Source organism: Dasypus novemcinctus, chromosome 6, assembly GCF_030445035.2.
Source record: "Dasypus novemcinctus isolate mDasNov1 chromosome 6, mDasNov1.1.hap2, whole genome shotgun sequence".
Classification (NCBI taxonomy): domain Eukaryota; kingdom Metazoa; phylum Chordata; class Mammalia; order Cingulata; family Dasypodidae; genus Dasypus; species Dasypus novemcinctus.
The window spans coordinates 24,051,065-24,071,436 of record NC_080678.1 but is presented as its reverse complement, the minus strand read 5'-3'; the positions used below and the strand labels follow the sequence as shown (position 1 = coordinate 24,071,436).

Here is a 20,372-nt window from a genome sequence, read left to right as displayed (position 1 = left end):
TTCATTTTGATGAAGTCTAGCTTATTTTTTTTCTGTTATGCTTGTGCTTTTGGAGTCATATCTAAGAAGCTAAATCTAAAATTCTAGACATATCCCCCTCTGTTTTCTTCCAAGAGTTTTATTGTGTTAGCTCTTCTATCTAGTCCTTGATCCATTTGTGTTAATTTGCATATATGGTTTATGATTAAGTGTCCAATTTTGTTCTTTTGCATGAGGAACTCCAGTTTTCCCAGCACCATTTGTCAAAGAAACTATTAGTTTTGCATTGCATTTACTTGGCACCCTTATCGAAAATCAACTAACCATAGATGTGTGAATTTCTTTACAGACTCTCAGTTCTATTCCATTGTCTATTTCTGTGCCAGTACCACATGATTTTGATTACTGTAGTTTTGCAGCAAGTTTTGAAATTGGAGAGAGTCTCCAAAATTGTTCTTCTTTTTCAAAACTATTTTGGCCAATTGGGCTCCTTGCAATTCCATATAAATTTGAGCATTGGTTCTTCCATCTTTGTTGGAATTTCTTTTTTTTTTAAAAAGATTTATTTATTTATTTATTTCTCTCCCCTCCCCCCCTCCATTGTTTGTTCAATGTGTCTATTTGCTGCGTCTTCTTTGTCTTTCCGTTGTTGTCAACGGCACAGTAATCTGTGTTTCTTTTTATTGTATCATCTTGTTGTGTCAGCTCTCCATGTGTACGGCGTCATTCCTGGGCAGGCTGCACTTTCTTTCACGCTGGGCGGCTCTCCTTGCAGGGTGCACTCCTTGCAGTTGGGCTCCCCTATGCAGGGACATCCCTGCGTGGCAGGGCACTCCTTGCGTGCATCAGCACTGCGCTTGGGCCAGCTCCACACGGGTCAAGGAGGCCCGGGGTTTGAACCGCAGACCTCACATGTGGTAGACAGATGCCCTAACCACTGGGCCAAGTCCGCCGCCCATTTGGAATTTCTATAGGGATTGTGTTGGATCCTTGTATTGAATGTTAGCTTGCTTTAGATAGTATTGGCATTTTAACAATATTAAAAGTTTTCCAATATATGAACATGGGATGTCTTGCCATTTATTTAGTTCTTTAATTTTCAGCAGTGTTTTGTAGTTTTTAGCATACATATATTTCATCTCTTTGGCTAAATTTATTCCTAGATATTTTTTTATGCTATTGTAAATAGAATTGTTTTCTCAATTTCCTCTTTAGATTTATTGTTAATATACAGAAACACAACTGATTTTTGTGTATTTGTCCTGTACCCTGCTACTTTGCTGAATTCATTTGTTAGCTTTAGTACATTTCTTGTGAATTCCTTGGGATTTTCTATATATAGGATCATGCCATCTGTGAGTAGAGAGAGTTTTACTATTTCCTTTCTGATTTGGATTCAGCTAATATCTGCCTCAGTTTATCACAGTATTTGTTTCATGGCTGAAGACTTCTTGTACTCCTGGTGTACAATAAGACTTCAAACTCAGAACTTGGCGTGAGGAAGAAATCAAGGTGTCGCTACTTAGCATGGATACCCAAGAAGAGTATAGCTATATTTCTTATCCTCTCCACACCATCATATAACATAAAGCCCAACAGAGAAGGGGTTCCCATAGTTTAGGTAGGAAATTTGGGTATTATGCTTTTCATGCAGCTTCGAAGTTTCAGAAAGCAAGAAAGAAAGGTCAAAAGTGTGTGATGGTGTTATTTTGTCCTCTGTGAACTAGGACACTTCTCTTTTTGGCGTTCATTGGAACTTCCTAATAGTGAAAATACCAAGACTGCTTTCCCTACTCAGAGAAAGAGGTGCAAACCTCTCTGGGTTCTGTGAGCACGTGCGTGTGTGTGCGTGTGTAACTGGTCCTTGTTTTTCACAGAACCCGAGTTTATCTCACTGCATCTGACACTCAGTCTCTAACAGTGGTGGATCATGAATTTTGTTCCAGTCTGAGTTTGGCCTATGATGACCCAGTTCCAGTACCAGGGTAACTTCCAAATTCTTCTGAACTTTCAGATTTTGAGCCTTCTGTGATTAAGGAAGGAAGAATTGGGGGAAGTTGTTGAAAGCGAGAGATATTTTCAGTGAAGTACCCTCTGAGCTGTAGAGGAAGATAAACTAGAAGTCTTCTCCCTGCCCAATGACATTTCCTACTGGATCCATCAGCCACCATGGCATTCTACATCATCTTAGATAATGTCTCACACTGATTCAGCGCCTGGCACATAGTGGATTTGCAATCAGTAGTGATGGATAAATGAATGCACAAATGATTTGCAGTATCACCCTAGGTCAAATACCTACAAAGGCATAACAATTAGTAGTACCTTTGCAGATTCATTTTCTCATGGGGAACTTGACATCCTTAGGTATGATACACAGAGGCTGAAATTGTCATACAGACTCATGACAATTGTTCAAAGCTGTCTATCTTACCCATGTGCAATAACAATTTGCCTTTGTATAGCACTGTCTGGTACTCAAAAGTACTTTTTCTTATATTATCTCATTTGAGTCTCAAAACAAGAAAGTAGGGCAAGTTTTATTCCAGTTTTATAAATTAGGAAACTGAGGCTCAAAGCAGTTAAATAACTGTAAACTACCTGAGGCCCCACATGCTGCAAGAGGTAGAGTGAACTTTAGCACAATTCAAAAATCCTTTATCAAATAAAACAATTTACTTAGGGAGGGAAAAAACTTGCCTCTTAACTGCTAATGCAGAATGGGTCTCTGATGAATTTACTTCCACACTATTTAATTGCCCAAGGGATTATACCCAAACAGAAACAAATTGTAATATTTCCTTAATTTCAGGTGACTTTTGGTTCTATTAGTATTTATAGCAAAATATTCCTTTGATTCTAGACGGCCCTGGAAATAATTCAGGCTTCCCTGTCTATTCTCCCTGCCACCCTGCACCCTTCAGGGACGCTAAAACATCCTTCCTTTGTCCTTATTTATTTAATATCCATGTGTCCTATTTGAGCAACATGCAAAAAAGGCAAAGACTGAGAAAAAGCCAACGTTTTCACATAGGCCTAATTTCGATTTAAAAAGCCCTTTGGTCTTGATGTATTGCCCCTTCTCCCTGCCCCCAATCTAGAAGTGACTGCTCACCCAGAGGAGGTTGACTCTTTACTTCTATTACTTATCCTTCTCCTTTCCCTGCCTCCCATCCACTCTCTGAGAGTCTGAGGTTGGAGCAGAGCTGTTTTGCTTTGCATTCTGAAAAGGAAGTGAAACTTGGGCGTGAGCAATGTTTTGCATTAGGAGTTCATTTCCCCTTCTCCTCCCTGCCTCGGAAGGAGTCTCACAGTGTCCACACTGGACGGGGCTCTTGGGAGAGTTTCTCAAAGCAGAGAGAAGGAGAGCCCCTCAGTCACCCACCCAGACGCAACGCTAAGGCAAGCCCAGGAGTCAAGCTACTCTGGGCAGAACACTCCCCCTGCTGAAAGGGCTAGAAAATGCACCTGGCGCTACTGGGGAGGACGGACCCGCTGACTTTCCCAGCAGGCAGAGATCTGGCACTCCCTGGCTGAAATAGCAACTGCTGAAAGCGACAGTGACATGATCCATACATGCTGTGGCTTGGCAGCCACCTTCTGGTTCTGGGGCCTTGCTCAGGCTGAGCCCCTGGATGAGTCCACACCCTGCTCAGCTCTGGGCCCCAAAACTAAGAGCCTACGGGGAATTCACATCAAAGTCACATATATTAGCTGGATTCATTAAAAATATGCCTTTGGGTCTTATCATCTTCGTGTTTTCAGGTATGAGTGAGCAGGGCAGTCGTTAGATCCTTACCACCCACAATTGGCAATGATCCCAGTCATGCCAAGAAAGACCAACCTGGGACTTGTCATCTGTAGGCCAAGGGGAGAGTCTGGCGTGGGGAGGGGCAGTGGAGCCTTGGGAGACGCTGAATCTTAGATATGTCAGGCTGTGAGAAAGCCAGCCCTTCCCTCTCTTCTCGAGACTTTGTGGAAAAGGCAAAGCTTAGTCTGTTGCTCCCCAGGCATCATAAAATGAGACAAGGCGCCCGCGGGGTTGGAGGGCGACTGCAAACAGGAGGCTGGTTCCCATCGCAGCACAACAGAAAAGTCATATTTCCCACTCCCCATAAAAAGCAAAGCTGCAGATTTCTAGATACGCCCCGGGATTATCATCAAAGGCCCAGAAATGTACCCAGCTACAAAAGCAGATATTATCCTACATCAAATAGAAATGGCTCTGTGAGAAAAATTCCTTGAAAATCCCTCTAGAACGGGAGTGGCAGAAATGAGTCCGGTTTTCTTTGCTAGAGAGAAAGCTATCGAGAAAGAGGTGAGCGTTCTCAGGGGCAGAAGGAAGCAACCTCCGTGCGGGGGCGCGGGGTTCCGCGGCGGCAGGCGGGGACGCGGCTCCGCGCAGAGCCCGGCGGCCGACGACTGGGCGCTGAGCGCAGCTGGCGCTGAGCGGAGGCTGGAAGGCGAGGTTGCGGAACTGGGATTTTAGAAGGGAAAAGAAGGCCAGGCCGTGGTGGCTGGGCAGTCGCAGCCCGCGATGATCTGGGGAATAAAAGGGCACTCGCCGCGCACGCGGAGCCCGGCGGCTGGAATCTCCAAAGGGTAGTCCTTCCCTCGCTCTCCACGGCCTTGGCCCCTTTCGAAGCCCTACCTAGACCCTCGGCCAAAGAATTGGGCCGGCCCCGAAATGAGAGCGTGAGGCTCCAGCCTGCATTGTAGCTCCCCAAAGCCTGCGCGCTCCTCCCCGGCGCTTCCCCTGACCGTGGAGGAAGGCTCCCCTTTGGATTCAGGAGGTGGCTCCTTTTCCAATAGTCCTTTAGAGGAAGCCAGAGTAGCTAAAGCATCCAGGTCCAGGCTTGCAGCTTGCGGGGAGGTAGGGTTTCTTTAAAGAAGGAAAGGACCGTGTTTATTTAATTTGGAAACTCTCAAACCTGTCAAAGCTTGGTTTTCTCCCCTACTTCCTTCCTGAAGCCCAGAAACAGATCCTTGCCAGAAAGCCCCACTTTGAGGCTGTCACCCCAGAGGGCCTGGATGGAGAGAAAGTGCTTGCCTACATCTCAGATGGACACAGAAGGCCACTGGCTCCTCAGGGGTGAATCAGGCCTGCTTTAGAGGGGAGACCCTGAGCCTCTGCCACGGAGAAGGCAAGTAATTGACAGCAGCTCAGGGCAGGTCCAGAGGAAGGGGTCCCGGGGCAGGACACACGCACCATCTTTGAACACGGCTAGGACACTTCCTTATGGTGTCCTCTCACTGTCAGGTCCTCCTCGGGTACCTGTCTGGGAATCCTCTTCAGGCCTGCTCTCGTCTCAGCTGGACCTGCTCCGGTTTTCAGCCGGCACCTGCCAGGTGGGAACGGAAGGAGGAGGGTTTGATTCTTAAACCAAGGCCTAACATTAGCTACCTTTGATTTTTTTTAAGAAAATATAACTATCCATTGGATGGTTATAAATGATTATGTCATTCTTAGCAAATTATATTGAATATAATGTAACTCCAAATCATCAGGGAGAACCTGCTGGGTCCATGTGCTTCTGCTTCACGTGCTGGTGACATGACATGAAAGTAGATCTTTTGCCAGAGTGGACGTTCCCTCTCTGCTCACAAGGCTGCTTGATCAATCCCACCCTGGACTCTCTCCAGACAGGGTAGAGCCAAGCCAGAGCTTGGAACTAGAGTGCCTTCCAGTTCAGACTCAGAGCTTGCTCTTGTTACAAATGAAAAATAAGACCTGTCGATATGATCACTCAAGACCAGTCCAAACGAGTCTCCTAAAATTTGAAGTGCTAGAAACTTCACCCATAATTCAATATCCAAAAGGAATTATTTCTGAGACTGAGAAGGTTTTAAATAGCAAGCAAGTTGTTTGGCCCTCTTTGGAGTGGCCAGGTTGGGAAGTGGATCTGCCTCATGTAAGGCAGAAAGGTGGTATCGCAGGGTGCCGGCTCCACCTTCAGTTACCAAGTGCTGTGCAACCTACTGCAAGAATGCTCCCCTTTCTTCCAAATGTACAGCTCTAGAAGACTTGAAAATAAAATTTCAAAAGTTGAAATGTGCTGGTTACTTTCTACGTCATAGTTTGTGCAACAGTAAAATCACACTCATGATATGCTGGGAAGTCTAGCTAGTGCCTGCCTTCCAGGGTCCCGGACTTCTGGGGGCGAGTCATGGGCCTTTCACCTGACATGCTGAAAAGACAAGAACTAGAACCTCGAGTTACAGGGAAAAAGTCTCCCAGGAGCCCGCAGACTGGGACTAGCCCTGTGGGACTGCTTGATGATTGGCTGCCTAATGACCTTCCTCTGCCACCTAGTGGCACTGGAAGCCTAAAGTTAACTCCCACTTTAATTCCTCTGCAGGAGTTTTTGAATTATCTTCATTTTTCGCTCCAACAAATTGAGATTCACAGCAAAATAAACAAAACAAAAACCACACACACACACAGAGGCAAAACAAAACGAAAGCCTTGCTAAGTCTCTTGGTCCCTGGACTGAATTCCATAATCCCTCCATGACTGTGCCTTTATTGTTTGTACTAATGGCGGACTGCTTTGGGAATTCTTTTATAAAGATAAGCCCAAGTCTTTAATTGCCTTTGCACCTGGAGTCTTTTTCCCAGGACTTACGAGCTTGCAGTGTCCCCGAGTCTAGAAGAGCCGTGTTCAGTGTGGTGCTCTGAACTACCTGCCATCAGGAGACCTGGCATTTTATTCAGTACTCACAATGTGAGAAGGTATGGAAAGCGCTTTATCCTCACTATTTCACTTAAATCTTACAACGATACTGTGAAGAATGCACCGCTATCACTATCATTTTGCACCAGAGGAAACTAAGGTACAAAAAGGTCAAGCCGTTTGCCCAAGGATTCAAATCCAGGCAGTCTTACTCCAGAACTTACACTTTTTGTCTATTTTTTTTTTCTTTTTTAGATCAAATAGACTATTATCTTTTTTTTTTAAAGATACATAGATGACACAAAATCTTTGGCTATTTCAACAAAGTTCATATTATACCCCAACACTGAAATTTTTGGTGATACGAATCTTCTCTTATCTAATTTTTCAGGCTGATCAAATTGCTTAATAGTTCAAGCTCATCACCACGAATAAATGATAAGGTTTCTGACCATAAAAACTCAACCATATTCTAGAAGATGGTTGTTAATGTTTGTATTGCCTGTCACATTATGTCAAGAACTTGAAAGCAGAGGCCTGGGAGTGAATTACAATTTGAAAGGCACATTTCAGACTAGAGCATCTTGGTCAAGATTTTTCAGAACCATTTTAGGGGTGGTAGATGGTATAACAAAGTGAAAATGAGCCCAGATCCAAAGTCGAATGCTGAACCTTTTTTATGCAATCAAATGAATTAAGAATCTAACTTCATTAATAACTAAAAATCATTCTTTTGATAAAGCAAAAAAAAATTTGAGAGATAAATGTTGAAACTTAAAATCTTAAGCAATTTATGACAGCATAAAAATAATACAGGTTAAAATTTTTTAAGCAAACACAGAATGGTCTTTTTAGAATTCGACATAAACAAAATCATCATTAAGTTTTGCTGCTCCCGTTTTTTTAAAGCCTCTTGAGGTTTTATTGCTAAGTGTTGCTAACTGTAAGATGTTCTTGTCATCCCAGGGTGCCCCTTAAATCATTTTAAATTAGTTTTCATTTAGAGAAAGCACACTCTGCTGTAGATGGAGTGGTGAGAATTGTCAAAATTAATAATATTAAGGAAAACATATTCCAGAAAAACTTGTACTCATGTCATTTGAGGTTGCTTAAAGTTGTTTTCCATTTTTCTTTTTTAATGATTATGTACCCATAACGATTAATTCTGTAGATCCTACTTGAATATTTCTTTGCACTTTTATGCATTTTTCATAGTAGACATTTCATCCATGTCAATTAATTAGATTAAAATAAGAAATGTCAGTAAGTCAGCAACTGAAATTGCCTTAAAATCTTGGGTCTATCTGGGCAATACCTTTATTGTATCATATGTAATAGAATTTTAAAAATGATAAACCATAATCTTTTCCCACCCAAAGAACACTGAAGCTCAGAAAGCTTTTTATGTTGGCTCTCAGCAAATCTTTTATACATCATTGGACTTTTAGCAAAATCTCTGCCAACAGAGCTTTTCAGTGCAGGAGACGCTATTTTGAAAAATATAATTTCAGCCAGTCCTTGACAATGATTTTTTTCTGTTACATATTAATATATGATGACCAACAAAGCTCTGCTTCCTTTCAGCTAAAATGTGGCCAGATAGCAAGGTAAGTCCACTGCCAGGACACCTCTTTGTCTTTGCTGAAGCCAGTGTCTACTTCCATATCCTGCTAGCAAAAAATTGGCCAAGACTAAAGAGCTTTCCTGGATACTCTAACATATGGGCAAGAAATACATGCCATTTTTTTTACATTGCAATAATCCAGGCACGGTATATTCTTTTTCAATGAGTTTCAGATTAAATTGCACCTTGGGCCAAACAGGTTAATCTGAACTACCCGGGGAAAATGTGTTCAGTACAGCAATGTATTATGATATTGTTTGTATGCTTGTGTTAATTTTTCTTCAGCACTGTTAATTTGGCCCTGCAATGCTTACATATGCTAAGAGAACACTGAATACTTTCTAACAACTAATCTGCTTATTTGGTAAGTGGTAACTGTATATTCTCCTTGTGCCTGGTACTGTGTTAAGGCTGAGGACACTAATTAGTAGGAATTTGGTGTCCTGGCTGAGAGCATAGATTCTAGACCCAGATGGCCTGGATTCAAATTTTGGCTCTGCTGAATAGTAGCTGGGTGATGTCAAGCACAATTGTTCAACCTTACTTAGCTTGTTCATCTCTAAAATGTTGTTGTTGTCATTTGCAATAATCAAATGAGCTCACAAGCATCAGTAATTTAAAACAGTGTCTGTCTTATAGCAAGGATCTTCCATTTCATTATTGCAGCAGTGAATGAACAGGGCTGGAGAGGAATAAATCAGCAGAGGTAGTTATGTGTGAAACTGCAGCTAGTCTATTACCAGGGAGGCATTTGTTTGCTAATGTTGTTATACTTACTGATTTTTTTAAAAATTTACCTGTTCAAGTCCATGATCAAAACCACTGATACTTTAATAGAGTAGCCCATGTGCTCAGCTGTAATGCATCCACTGAATTAACTTTATTATGATCTGATAGTATTTCCTCAAAATGGCAGGAGGAGCTCCTTGTTCTATCTTACACACTCTGCCGTTTCTTCGAGACACAAATGCTAACCTACCATCATTTCTGTCAACAGTTATCCATTTAAACTCTTTCGGTTTCTGAAATTTTCTGAACTCTGATCATTTTCCCTCATGATCCTTGAGAAAACTATGGGTCTGAAGCACACTCCATGGCAGATTATCAGAAGAGTTTGGATTTGCTCAATGGCAAATCAGTAGGCCCCTGAGTCTCTTCAGTCTCTTCCTGCTCAGTAGCCAAACAGAACTGCTAGTTATTCCCTCTACACGTTGCACTTTCCCGCTTCTGTAGCACCTGTCCTGCCCTGAGCAAAAGGCACAGAGATTTCTTCCATCTAGGCTTCCCTTGCATTTTCTTTCCATTTGTTCAATTTCCACCTGTCTATGGAGGCCTTTCTCGAGTGCCATCTCCTCCAGCCAAAATCTGGTCTCAGCGCTATTTTAGGGCCTTAATCCCTTCCCGCACTTTCTGCATACGCTACGTATCGCCCACAGTCCCTCACACATGAGTGACGATGCAATATGAATTGGTTAAATATCAGAAGGAGAAGAAATGTTATTTTTAAATTTTTAAACACTGAAGTTTTGAGTGCCCAAGAGCAACCCCGTGTCTCTTCAGAAGGTTGCACCATCTACTTCATTCTCCCCTTAGGGGCAGTCTGGGTTTGATCAGGAGATAGAACCCACGCAGCAGCTGAAAGGGAAGAGGTTTCATATAAAGGATATTAACTATGATAAAAAGAGTCACTGTACGATAGAAGGAAACACTACATTATTCCCTATGGCAGAGGGAGAAAACCCAGGAAGCACAAATTCAGGTGTTTAGGCCTCACTGGAGGGGATGTGCGTCAGCAGAGGTTTGCTGCCTGACCTTAGAGTGGAGGGCAGTCAGCAGCCTGTGCCGTGGGCGAGCAGTGGCAGTCTGGACACCGGCAGGGGTCGAGGCCTTTAGAGTGTGGGGACACACACAGGGACTGCAGGGGCGCAGCTGCTTGGGGTGTGACTGTCTGGGGGGGGTGGGCTATGTGCAGGCCACACAGGAACTTAGGTTTCCATGTTGGGAGGGCTGCGGAGTGATTATCACCAGGTAATTCAAACGGCACAAGGTGGCAGAGGGATGGTGTCCTCGGCCGGTGGCTGGGGCAGGCTCCCCTGGATGTCCTCATACCCACATGACTGACACGCCCAGTCTGGACAGAAACTTCAGGAAGCCTCTTTCTCCTGCAACGTGCCTCCAGCGCCCTCTACTGAGAAAGATTAGCATTATGCTCACTTTAAAAGAGAAGGGCTTAAAATGTCCCTTGTTTATCACAGAGCAGATATTGAAGCTGGAGCTGAGAGGCAATTTGGAGCTGAAAGGCAATGGACCGATAACTAACACACCTTCCATCTTCAGGGCTTCCTTAACTTATTTGGTTTCGACAACCTACAGAACCACGAGAGTGTTGTCATGTTTGAAATGCTGCCATTGTCACGAAATGCTGCCATTGTCACCGGTGTCTGCAGAGCAAGGAAAAGGCTAACAGGGTGTGACCTCAGGCAAATCACTTTCTTCTCCAGACTTTTTTCCTCATCTTATAATGAAGGGTTGGACGAGATCCATGGTTTCCAAATACCAGGCTACACTTAGGTGAGAAAAACAAAAGTAGTATTTCATAGAGCTAAAATCATGCAATTTAAAAGTTGTCACATTCTACATTTTTCTGGGGGCGGGGGACTTAAAACATACTTTCTTTTATGAAATTATGGTACTGATAAAGGGTATTTCTTTTTTTTATCCTTATTTAGCAAAATAAAAGTCAGAAACCTCAGAATTTTGTTTTGAAATCCTGCTAGTGTGTGGAACCTGAAAGTCCGGTCAGTCCAGAGCAAGATGTTCCTCCAGTCTTCTTTCATCTGAGATCTGTAGCTCTACAGGGCTGCTTGTCTCTGCTTACCAACACTGGATTACCAGGCTCTAGAATGGGCAGAAGAAAATCTAGAGAAAGTGCTTGCTTCAGCAGCACATGTAGTAAATTTGGGTCATCACAGAAGATTAACATAGCCCCTGTGCCATGGTGATACATAGATAGCTGAAGTGTTTCATATTTTGAAAGCTACTTTGTAAGCCATAGGGCAACTCCTCGAAAACTTTTAGGAAGAGGTATAACTAATAAGCCAATAGGGGTGCTGTAATGAAATTTTAAAAACACACAGTCCAGGAACAGGCAAAAAATCTGGAAAAGGATAGAAAAAATATTTTACATGTATATTTTGCTCAGCATAATGGTCAGGTTTTGGTGACAGCAATCCAGACCCTATATTCTAACAACAACAAAAAATTACTTGGGTTAGGTGTGGTGCTTGAGGTGTCTGTGTTTCTTGGAAAGCACCACAGGGGGGAGAAATTATGACTATAAAGCTTTATTAAATAAGGGCCAATCACATGCCAGGAAATAACAGGTGTTGTGCTGAGATGGAAGCTACTGGTCTAGCCTTCCTATCTTTATCAGTTACCTACTAACCAAAAGATAACTGAAAATGTAATAACACTTCGACCTCCTTACCAAGGGAGGTTATACATAGGATGAAATTATGTGAACACCTCCCTTTTGTTATTAGTAAAAATCCCAGTCCCTCTAGTTCTTTTTCTTGCTTTTTCTCCCCATCCCTACAAAGGGGTAAACTAGTATTTGCACAATAGAACCAAGCCCTCAGGACAGAATCTGTGTGAGACTGTCAAACAATTATTAATGTAAAAGCTCCAGCCATGGAAACAAGTCCCCTGCTGACCACCAGGCCAGTTGTGCACAAGAGGATGGGGTTGGGTTGAAAATGAGTGATAGGTGCACAAGACACTTCGATTCTTCTAGAGTATTAATTCTCTTAAGAACACATGCTGTGCCAACCATTCCAGTTTCAGAAAAGGGTGCAGGTGTCTCCAAGTAACTGTCTCAAAGTAAAAACAAAGGTCTTTCACCCCCTGGAAAATTCTCCCCTCAGAATCAATTAATAAAAGGACAAATACCACTTGCTTGGAACTTTGGAGGTCAATAGAGACTGGAGAAGCAACCCACAGATGGTGAAGCAAAGAAAAATACTCTCCAAGATCAAGTAGAAGATTTCCATCCCAGACCCACTACTCTGGACTCCTCCACCCTACTCACTCCCATGCAGCTTGGAGTCTCACAGAGGTAGCATCCTACCATGGATGCAGACTATAAAGCCATTCCCAGCAGTGAGTTACAGCCTTCCACAAGGACCCAAGTCCACAGAGACCCAGCAAGAAACACAAGCAGCTGAGTGCCACGTACAAAAGGGTCTCCAGAGGGGAAAGAAAGAGATAGAGACTGCCACAGAGCTGTTGGTGAGAGGTGGGCACACTCAATGCAGTCTCTCTTTGCTGGACCACAAAAATGCAAAACGGACATTTCTGGATACACTGACATTTCTTACACTGACATTTCTGGATTGAACCTACCTGGGTCCCCAGCACAGAATATCCAAATGGGAAAGGAACTAGAGGCAGAAAAACCTCACAGAAAAAAAAAAAAAAAAAAAGATTGGAGTGGGACTGAACTTCTGTAAGATAAGATAGTTCTTTGAAGTGAAAAGTGTAAGGGAAAGGGAGCACTGAATGAGGGGAGAATTTAAGCAAATCATGGGAACTGAGGAAAAAATTCTACACAAATACAAACAGAGCAGATCAAGAGTCCCTGAGAAGGAACAGAGGAAAGGCAGTTTTCTCCTGGAGGTGAAACAGTTGCACAAAAAGTACAGTCTTAAAAATTATACTACATATACAGAGCAAGAATCAGACGAAGAAGAGCTGAAAAAATATGAAGAGCTAAACATGGGCTACTCTAAAGGTCTAGAATATATTGGACTAAGCATCAAATAAGAGCCTTAAGACAAAGCCAATCAACAATAAAACCCTACACAAGAGAGAGAAATTGACATTCAGGATTAACTCATCAAAATAATCAGATGCCCAGACATCAGCAAAAATTACAAACTAAGAAACAGGAATATATGGCTCAGTCAAGGGAACAAATTAAAACTTCAGAGGACACACAAAACTTGGAAGAACTGATAAAAGAAGTTCAAACAAATCTCCTAAATCAATTCAAGGAGATGAAGGGAAATATGGAGTAGAGGTAAAAAATATTAAGAAAACAATGTGTGAGCATAAAGAAGTAATTGAAAGTTTAAAAATAACAAAAACTATGTGGATGAAAATCACAATGATGGAGATGAAAAATACACTAATGGCATAAAACAGCAGATTTGAACAGGCAAAAGAAAAAAATCAGTGAATTATGAGATAGGACAATTGACATTACACAGTCAGAAGAACAGTAGAGGAAAGAACAGAAAAGTTAAGCAGAGCCTCAGGGATTTGAGTGGCAGCATGAAGTATATAAACACATGTATCATGGGTGTCCAGAAGAAAAGAAAGGGGACAAGAAGAATATTTGAAGAAATAATGGTTATTAGATTCCCACTCTTATGGATGACATAAATATAGATGTTCAACGCAACATACTCCAAACAAAAAAAAAATCCAAAATTGACCTACTTCAAGACACATACTAATCAGAAGGTTAAATGCCAAAGTTAAAGAGAACATTCTGAAAGCAGCAAGAAAAAAGTGATTCATCACATACAAAGGATCCTCAATAAGAATAAGTGTCAATTTCTCAACAGAAACCATGACGGTGAAAAGGCAGTGGTATGACATATTTAAGGTACCAAAAGAGAAAAACTGCTCACCAAAAATTCTGGCAAAACTATTCTTCAAAAATGAGGACCAGTTTAAAATATTCACAAATAAGTAGAAACTGAGGGAGTTCATCAACAAGAGTCCTGTCCTATGAGAATTACTAAAGGGAGTTCTGAAGGTTGAAAGGAAAATACAGGAGAGATTGGTTTGGAATAGTGTAAATATATGAAGATTTTCAGTAAAGGTACTTAAAAGAGTAAATGCAAAATTCAACAGTATTATATCCTCAAAATACTACTCTACTCTTTAATTCCTATAAGAGTCAGCATACAATTGAACAAGGAAAATGGCCCATTTCCTGATAATGGACATGCAAAATGTGAAGAGGTCATGTGGGGCAAAAGCAAAATAAAGAGAGGGAAACAGAGATATGGGACAAGAGAATGGGAATGCCATTGAAGCTAACTTGGTATCTTTTCAGATTAGTAGGTTATAGATGTAGGTTGTATAATACAAACCCCAGGGTAAGCACAAAGAAAGTATTTTAAAAATATACAGAAAAAGAAATGAGAAAGGGATCAGTCCTATACATCATAAAAGATCAACTCTACAGAAAAGAGACCAAAAAAAAAAGGTTATGGCATTTAAAAACCAGAGGACAAAATGGTTGAAGTACTGCCTTTACTAATAATATTGAATGTTCATGGCTTAAACTCCACACTCAAAAGACACAGATTGGCAAAATGGATTTTTAAAAAAGCATGATCCAACTATATGTTGTTTACAAGAGACTCACCTTAGTTCCAAGGACAGTTAGGTTTAAAGTGAAAGGATGGGGCGGGGGGGTGGATATTCCATGAAAATAGTAACCAAAAATGAGCTGGGATAGCTATACTAATATCAGACAAAATAAACTTTAATTCAAAAGCTATTACAAGAGACAAAGAAGGATACTATATATTAATAAAAGGGTCAATCCACCAAAAAGAAATAGCAGTCATAAATATTTATGCACCTAACCATGGTGCTCCAAAGTACATGTGGCAAACACTGGCAAAACTGAAGGGAAAAATAGACACCTCTACAATAAGAGGTGGAAACTTCAATACACAATTCTCATCAATAGATAGAATATTTAGACAGAAGATTAATAAGGAAACAGAGAACTTGAATAATATGATAAACTAGACCTAACACATATATACAGAGCATTGCACCAACAAAAAGCAGGATATACATTCTTCTTAGTGCACACAGGTCATACTCCAGGATAGACTATACATGCTGGGTTACAAAACAAGTCTCAATAAATTTAAAGTGACTGAAATTATATAAAGCATTGTGACTGAGATTATTTTATGAATCCCCAAAAAAGGAAGATTATGTTTGGGAAGCGGACTTGGCCCAGTGGATAGGGCATCCATCTACCACATGGGAGGTCCATGGTTCAAACCCTGGGCCTCCTTGACCCATGTGGAGCTGGCCCATGCACAGTGCTAAAGCGCGCAAGGAGTACCGTGCCACGCAGGGGTGCCCCCACGTAGGGGAGCACCACATGCAAGGAGTGTGCCCCGTAAGTACAGCTACCCAGCACGAAAGAAAGTTCAGCCTGCCCAGGAATGGCGCCACACACACGGAGAGCTGATGCAACAAGATGATGCAACAAAAAGAGACACAGATTCCCATGCCACTGACAACAGAAGCAGACAAAAGAAGAACATGCAGCAAAATGGAGACAGAGAGCAGACAACTGGGGGGGGAGGGGCGGGGAAGGAGAGAGAAATAAATTTTTTTTAAAAAAAAGAAAGATTATGTTTGTAAACTGTTGTGGGAAACTGGTTTACCTATTTGTTGCTTCCTGTTATTGTAGCTGATGTTGCAATTGCTTCTTGTTACGTAAATATTACTTTATTGTAGATGTTGCAATTGCTTCTTGTTATTGTAAATGTGACCTTATTGTAGATGTTGCAGTTGCTTCCTGTTATTGTAAATATTACAGTTGCTTCCTGCTATTGTAAAAGATATTACAAGTTGCTTCCTGATATTATAGAGGATGTTACAAGTTGCTCCCTATAGCAACCAGCTGCTCTTTAGCTTTCAAATAAATAACGATATGGAAACTAGTGTTGAGGCTTTCAGTTTCAAAAGTTGTGAAGCCCACAGTCCCATCTTTGTTTCCTCTCTTGTGTCTTTCTTTCTGTCCTTTTATTTCTTCAGTTCTGTGATGCCTTCCCTTCATGCAGACCTATTGCTGAGCCGGTCCCAACAGTAAACCAATCTGTTCTTCTGGGTGTGATACACTTTGCATTAAATTCAGTTGAGGGGCCTTTGATTAGATTACCTGTTAAGATTAATTTAGGGCTTTTGATTAAAGAATATCAGTGGGAGTGACTCAGGTTGAATCCCTTGCTGGGTCTGATATAAACAGACATTCACAGAGACACACACAGATAGAACTCTTTCATTTTTTATCCTGTCATGTGACAGAAAGGAATAGGCTCATACAGCTGAGGCTCCAGGGAGAGATAAGCCATTTTGCCTGATAGCTTACAGCTGAAATTGGGAAGACAGCAAAACAGTTGAGACTGATATAGGAGGCCCAGGAAAAAAAAAAAAGCTCTATGCCAGGAAAGAGAGGACTACAGGATCACTTAAGCACAAAGCCTCAAGAGGCTGGGTTGCAGTACTCAAGAGGAAAGTTTGGGCTTGGAGGGGAAAGCAGAAACCAGAGATCAGTGCCCATCTTGCTTCAACACATGGCAACTGACTTTGATGAGAAAGCATCTCTTATGGTGTCTTGAGGTGGACATTTTACAGCCTTGGATCTGTAAGCTTTTATGCCAAATAAATAACCTTTATAAAAGTCAACAGATTTCTGGTACTTTGCATCAGCACCCCTTTGGCAGACCAATACAAGCATCTTCTCTGACCATAATGGAATGAAGCTGGAAATCAATAAGAGGCAGAACTGGAAAATTCACAAATATGTGGAAGCTAAATAAAACATTCAAACAATCAGTGGGTCAAGAAAGAAATTATAAGGGGAATACAACATATCAAAACTTAAGGGATGCAGCAAAGGCAGTGCTGAGAGGGAAATTAATAGCCCTAAATGTTTACATTTAAAAAAGAATATGGGAATCCTGTAGGGTATGGAAACTCACATTAAAAAAAAAAGGAGAGTTAAAATCAATTATCTAACTGTACGCCTGGAGGAAATAGAAAAAGAGCAGCTAACTAAACCCAAGGCAAACAAAAGGAGAGAAGTAGTAAAGATGAGAGTAGAAATAAGTGAAATTGAGGATAAAAAAAAAAACAATAGAAAGCATTAACAAAACCAAAAGTTGGCTTCTGGACAAACCCTTAGCTAGACTGACAAAGAAAACAGGAGAGACCACACAAATAAATAAAATCAGAAATGAGAGAGGGGAACTTACTACTGACTCCACAGAAATAAAAAGGATCTAAAGAGGATACCATAAACAATTTTAAAGTCAACAAATTAGCAACCTAGATGAAGCGGAAAAATTCCTAGAAACACATAAACAACCTATAATGACTCTAGAAGAAATAGAGGATCTCAACAGAACAATTACATAAAGAGTTGTACTCTTCCCCAAACAGAAAACCCCAGGACCAGAGGACTCCAAAGGTGAATTCTACCAAACATTCCAAGAAAAATTAATACTGATACTATTCAAAATCTTCCAAAAAATGGAAGCAGAAGAATACAACCTAACTCGTTCCAGAAGGCCAACATCACCCTAATACCAAAGCCAGATAAAGATACTACAAGAAAAGAAAATTACAGACCAATTCCCCTTATGAATATAGGTGTAAAAATCCTCAACAAAATACTTATAAATCAAATCCAACAGCACATTAAAAGAATTCACACCATGATCAAGTGGGTTTTATCCCAAGTATGCAAGAGTGGTTCAATATAAGAAAATCAATTAATGTAGCACAGCACATTAATAGAACAAAGGAAAAAATAACACATGATAAGCTCAATTGATACAGAAAAGGCATTTCACAAAATCTGTTATGGCAGCAGAGAGAAGTCAGTGATCCCGGTGTTGAGGGCCCGGATGCAAGGCCCTTTTGAGAAGGAATGTTTATTAACAGTCGGCTGGGCCCGTTGGACTTCTGTCCAAAAAACGGAGCCCTGAACAGGATTTCAGGTCCCTTTGAAACAAAGGATTTAGGAGCAGGGGTCAAGTGGCACTTTTGGCGGGGAAAGAATTTTCGTTGTTAGTTTCTTAGGGTTTAGGGTTTGTTTGGAAACCAGGTAAGCTTACATTAACACACCGCCCACATTCCATCTGGATGTAAGCTCGAATACACATTCAGGCTACATCCTTCCTGAATGCCCAAAATCTATGGAGTCTATATCATTTAATTGACTTTCTGGAAACTAGGCAAACTTGGATATAGAATTAGTTAAGTTTGAATACAAGCATATACACATACAGGCTATATTAAATCCAGCATCATTTCTTGATTTAAAAATTTTAGAAAAATAGAAATAGAAGATTTCCTCAACCTGATAAGGGGCATATATGAAAAAACCCAAGGATAGCATGATACTCAATGGGAAAAGCCTGAAGGCTTTCCCTCTAAGATCTGGAACAAGACAGAGAGGCCCATTGTTATCACTGTTATTCAAAATTGTACTGGAAGTTCTAGCTAGAGTGGTTAGGCAAGAAAAAGAAATAAAAGGCATCCACATTGTACAAGAAGTAAAGCTTTCACTATTTACAACTGACATAAACCTATATATAAAAAGCCCCCCCCCTTGGCGGCGAACTTGGCCCAGTGGTTAGGGCATTCGTCTACCGCTTGGGAGGTCTGCGGTTCAAACCCCAGGCCTCCTTGACCCGTGTGCAGCTGACCCATGCACAGTGCTGATGCGCGCAAGGAGTGCCCTGCCACGCAGGGGAGCCCCATGCGCAAGAAGTGCGCCCCGTAAGGAGAGCCGCCCAGGGCAAAGTGCAGCCTGCCCAGGAATGGTGCCACACACACGGAGAGCTGACACAGCAAGATGATGCAACAAAAAGAAACACAGATTCCTGTGCTGCTGACAACAACAGAAGCGGACAAAGAACATGCAGCAAAATAGACACAGAGAATAGACAACCGGGGTGGCAGGGGAAAGGGGAGAGAAATAAATAAGTAAATAAATCTTTAAAGAAAAAAAGTCCCTCCAAAATCTACAATGACCCTCCTAGAGCTAAAAAACGGTGGGGCAACCAATCAGAGCAGCAAACAGCTGAGGCCCCTCTCCAACATTATGAAGGGGGACGGGTAAAATTTTTAAAAGGCCTAAATTGGGGCCCCGCACATGACTTACCCAGCAGCGTGCCTGCAGTCCATGTCTAGGACTGTGTACTCTTTCCTTGTTTCTTAATGAACTCTTTACTTCCTTGCCTACCCTATGGCGTGTCCTTAAATTCTTTTCTGTGATATAAGCTAAGACCCTAGAAGGCCAGAACCCAGAGCCTTCCGCTAACATATTTGGTGAGCTGAGCGAAAGAGACAAAGAGGCAAGTCATGCTCTGCAAGCCCAGTGGAGGACCAGTGAGCTTTTAATTAAAGCCTGTCTCTGCCCTCTTTTTTCTGTGCCTGAGACTCTCACACTGTGCCATGCGTGGGGGTTTGTTCCTTACTCAGCCCCTGGGAGACCTTGAAGTTCCTCTTAATCCATTACTTCCGGGGCTTCCAAGGCTGTTTGCTACAAGTCACAGATGAATTAGCCTTTGGCTTTTTAACATGCCTCTTAATATCTGGTTTAACTGCAAACTCGGTCCCTGGCAGTGGTCTCACTCACAGTCAGCCTTTCTAAGACCTTTGCAACAGGAGGCTAAAAGAAAGGCTTCAAGCCAGCCCCTTTTCTAGGAAGAACATGGTTTGGTAGCTTTGGTCCAGAACCCAGGTATGGATATGTCCCAAGAACGAGCTCTCCCTGGGGGACACTTGGGCATGTTTCTGCAATGTCAGTCTGCTTGTACCTAGGAAATCAGATTTGGGGTTCACATTTTCAAATTGGGTAATGGTGAAACTAACCTAAAAATGAGACTTTAAGTCAATATTATCTTGCCATTGGATTTGATAAATAATAGAAATCACAAGTGGATTTAGTTCAACTGCTGGAAAAGAGGGAAAACTTAGCAATATATTACTAATAAAATCATTTTAGTTGTTTAGCTAATAAATGAAAGTACCCAATATGTTTTGGAGTAAAAACTTACTAGAAACTGTGACTATCAGCTAAGATCACTATATAGATGGCTTTGTATAATAAAACAGCAAAAGCTGAAATTGCTATAACTAGGTGGATTTAGTCTAAACCAACTATTGTGATGGTAATCATAGCCTAATTTACCTTTGTTTATGGTTACTTCAGGTCTAGCTAGTGCTTTCTATAGTAGTGGTAATTATAAACTGAATTTA

The 20,372-nt window shown here is 41.5% G+C and overlaps 1 non-coding gene across 1 annotated transcript; it reads left to right on the top strand.

The window, feature by feature from the left end:
• Positions 1 to 11,204: 11,204 nt before the first annotated feature.
• LOC111764472 (U6 spliceosomal RNA) lies at positions 11,205 to 11,309 on the top strand. Its single transcript, XR_002797065.1, has one exon. It is a non-coding gene; the product is annotated as a U6 spliceosomal RNA (small nuclear RNA).
• Positions 11,310 to 20,372: the final 9,063 nt, after the last annotated feature.